This window comes from Bombina bombina, chromosome 4 (genome assembly GCF_027579735.1).
Source record: "Bombina bombina isolate aBomBom1 chromosome 4, aBomBom1.pri, whole genome shotgun sequence".
Taxonomy (NCBI): domain Eukaryota; kingdom Metazoa; phylum Chordata; class Amphibia; order Anura; family Bombinatoridae; genus Bombina; species Bombina bombina.
The window spans coordinates 543,879,253-543,883,431 of record NC_069502.1 but is presented as its reverse complement, the minus strand read 5'-3'; the positions used below and the strand labels follow the sequence as shown (position 1 = coordinate 543,883,431).

Here is a 4,179-nt window from a genome sequence, read left to right as displayed (position 1 = left end):
AGTTTGTTCCTGTGTTTGTGTGAGAGCAAGAGTTTGTGTATGTGTGTGAGCAAGAGTGTGAGTTTGTTTGTATGTGTCAGAAAGTGTTAGGGACATATTTATCAAGCTCCGTATGGAAGCCTGAAGGCTCACCAGAAACAGAAGTTATGAAGCAGTGGTCTTAAAGGCCGCTGCTCCATAACCTGTCCGCCTGCTCTGAGGCGGTAGACAGAAATCACCAGAAATCATGCTGTCAGCATTTATCAATGTGTAGCGGACATGATCCGCTGTATCGGATCATGTCCGCTCGCATCATCTTTAAAAGGTCCCTAATTTTGTTACTGTTTATGTATGTGTGAGCAAGAGTGTGAGTTTGCTTGTCTGTGTCAGAAAGAGTGAGTTTGTTTGTGTGTGTCAGAGTATGAGTTTGTGTGTCATATAAAATGTGAGTGTTAGTGTGTTAGAGAAAGAGTGTGAGTTTGTTTGTGTGTGAGTGTGTGAGGAAGAGTGTGAGTTTGTTCATGTGAGAAAGTGTGCATTTGTTTCTATGTGTGTATGTCTGAGCAAGCGTGTGCGTTGTAAGAAACATATATTGCAGAACTACATTGCAGAGTTTACACTGGGAGCCATTACATTACATTTACATGTGTGTCTAAGTAGAGTAAGAGGATGATGGGGGCTACAGGGGCTGTGCACATGATCTAAAATGTAATTTGGGCATATATATAGTATGAACAATATTCAGGGGTTATGCCTCTGATCTGAACTCAAATTTTGGTATATAAGTGGCATGATGAGTTAACAGAGACTATGGGGTAGATTTATTAAATTCCCGAGGGGACATGATTCACTGTAGCGAATCATGTCCGCCCGACATCTCTAAATGCCTAAAAAGGTTGTGGGAAAATTAAGGAGCAGCGGTCTTACGACTGCTGCTTCTAAACTTATGTTTCCGGGGAGCCGGAAACTTCGGGGGAAGATTGCAGCATCTGCTACTTATTAAATCTATCCCTATGTATCTGAGCTCAGATCTCATTGGGCACAGAGCTGGCATAAAGTGACCTGCAAGAGTTAAACAACTAATACAATTAATATTAGGTCTTATCTGGGCATATAGCAGAAATAAAGGGGGCTGCTGAAACCATAAATCTGTTCAGACATAATTTAGGCTGTGGTGCCATGTATCTGACCTGATCTATCATTAGAGCATACAGCTGAGCTGATGTCTCATTTGGATATATATTTTGCACAAATGAGGCTACAGGGGCATGAAAGGGTTGAAATAGCATATATGTAATATAAACTATTTCCTGTATAGATACTTACCTGGCAGGGGTGTCTTAGCCATGATCACTAAGGTGGCTCTCCCAGGGCGAGGCTGGCTCATTGCACTCCGGGCCCGCTGATCTCTGCGATTTCCCCACATGCGGGAAACTCGACTGCACAATTTGTGGTAGTGGGGGACTGTGTGCGCGCTCTCCCAAAAAAAAAGACAAAAAAAACGAAGAAAAAAACAAAACTATTTCCTGTATATATAGTTGGCAAAACAATGCTATTATTTTGGTAAATAAATATTATTTAATTGACAAAATATTTATATAAACTTAAACTATTATCAGTAGTTACCATTAAGTATAACACTATGCACAGGTTTCCAGGGTAAGGTAAACTTAAGACAACACAGAAAAGGAAATGTAGGAAAACTACTGTATGTGTGGAAAGGTGAAGCTGCATGGAGGCAATATGGAGTGTACAGCTCTGTGGAGCCAGATGACTAAGTTCACTTCTGAAAGATGCTACCCTAGTACAGGTAGCCCTCAGTTTACGCTGGGGTTAGGTTCCAGAAGGAATGGTTGTAAATCGAAACCGTTGTAAATTGAAACCCAGTTTATAATGTAAGTCAATGGGAAGTGAGGGAGTTAGGTTCCAGGCCCCTCTCAAAATTGACATAAGGAACACCTAATACATTATTTTTAAAGCTTTGAAATGAAGACTTTAAATGTGAAACAGCATTATTAACCTAATAAAATAGATTGTAGCATCATCAAACTAAGTTTAATGAACAAAAACATTTGCTAAACCGCGTCTAATAAAATTATCACACAAACACAGACTGTATCATCATCATCAATCTAAGTTTAACAGACTGTATCATCATCAAACTAAGTTTAATGAAGAGAAATTTTTTTTTACTTGCATTTTTCTGCAGCTAAGGGAAGTGGCTGCTAGATCTTGTTGCTTTAAAAACGGCTCCATTGCTCAGGTCTGGTTATACACTGATTTCAGCCTGCCTGTGTTTAATCACACAACAGACTGTATCATCATCATCATCAAACTAAGTTTAAAGAACAAAAACGTTTTTTACTTGCCTTTTTCTGCAAACAGTTCTCTGCATTGAGTCTGCAGCTAAGGGAAGTGGCTGCTAGATCTTGTTCCTTTGAAAGCTGATCCATTGATCATGTCTGGCTTGCTTTTCTTTGCATGTGCTTGCTGCAACACAAGTGGACAGCTCCTCCTACTGGCTATTTAAATGTATGCATGTGCTAATACTTTCAATAGCAGTCAATGCTTTTCAATAGCAATAAAAAGGGCGTTATTCTGAAACGGAGCAAATTGAACCGTCATAAACCGAAGGCCTCTGGAGTTTTATAAGATATTATTTCTAAGAATATGTTATTTGCTTGCATTTAAATAACTAAAACTTGAAAATGGTGCAGAATTGCTGTACCTGGACCACTAAATTATAATTGCTACCTGGGCCAAAAGTTGCCAATTCTCCCCTGCACACAACTAGATCAAATATTTTTGTTTTTGAAATTTCTCTGTGGGCTTTGTACCCAGGCTGACTTGGAGTTTACTGCCTGAGTGTCTATGAGCTGTGCAAATGTCTGTGTGTGCTGGTGAGTGCCCAGGGTTGTGAGTTCTGCAGTGGCATGGGATGTGCACTCGGTCCGAATTGAGAATGCAGTCAATTTCCGTGTTTTGTATGTGTCTAGGGAAATTACAAAAGGCCTATTTCATCCATGAATAAGTTCACTACTGAAAGATGCTTGATTTAAAGCATATTTTATGTGGTTGTAGGTTGGTGATCAGGGAGGAAGAGACACTGGGGCATATTTATCAAGCACCGTATGGAATTTGATGCCCCTGAAGGCTCGCCGGAAACAGAAGCTATGAAGCAGCGGTCTAAAGACCGTTGCTCCATAACATGCCTGACTGTTTTGAGATCGCGGAGAGAAATCAACTTGATCGACACCCCCAATCACCAGAAATCAACCTGATCGAATACGATCGGGTTGATTGACACGCCCTGCTAGTGGCCGATTGGCCGCGAATCTGCAGGGGGCAGCATTGCACCAGCAGTTCACAAGAACTGCTGGTGCAATGATAAATGCCGACAGTGCATGCTGTCGGCATTTATCGATGTGCGGTGAACATAATATGCTACTTCGTATCATGTCCACTTGCACATTGTTAAATATGCCCCCTTGCCATGGTCCTAGGTCATTACTATATATGTGTGTGTGTAAATAAAATGTTTTTTTCATCATTTTGCAGTCCCAAAAACGTATTTATGGTCTGTCTTCTAGAGGATTTTTAAATCATATTTCTCAAACCCTGCCTTATATCCAAGTATAAACACTCACTTGAGTCACTCTTGACAACAATGAGCTATGTTTCTTAAACTTATCTGCAGCTCATGCATACAACAAGCAAGTCTGTCTGATTCACATGTTGCCACTGATATTCTTATGCTTAGGGCAGTTTATTTTATTTGCCCCCACCCCATGAAAAATTTCTGCGGACGCTCATGCATGCATGTTTATCACAACCTGGTCTGTTCATTTTATCTGTTTTCTTAGCAATTTGTTATGTAAGCCACAGACTCTGCACTAATTTGTAACAATGTGTCAATATTCCCTGGTGTGCAGAATTGCCATGCCAACATACTAATCCTCTCCAGAGTTCTCTTTTTTTCAAAGAAATAGTCACTTTTTTTTTTAATTTTTTTAAAAAGACACCATATTTAAAAAATATATAGGCAACAAAAAATAAAACCAGAAATAAACTTCTCTGCTTCTATATAGTCACATAAACACTTATAACTGCATTATAGCCAGGCATCATTTCCTGTTTACCTATTTATCTAAATATATATATATATATATATATATATATATATATATATATATATATATA

General features: G+C 39.2%; 1 non-coding gene across 1 annotated transcript; it reads left to right on the top strand.

The window, feature by feature from the left end:
* The first annotated feature begins 1,297 nt into the window (after positions 1 to 1,297).
* LOC128658498 (U1 spliceosomal RNA) lies at positions 1,298 to 1,464 on the top strand. The gene has a single exon (XR_008402190.1). It is a non-coding gene; the product is annotated as a U1 spliceosomal RNA (small nuclear RNA).
* Positions 1,465 to 4,179: the final 2,715 nt, after the last annotated feature.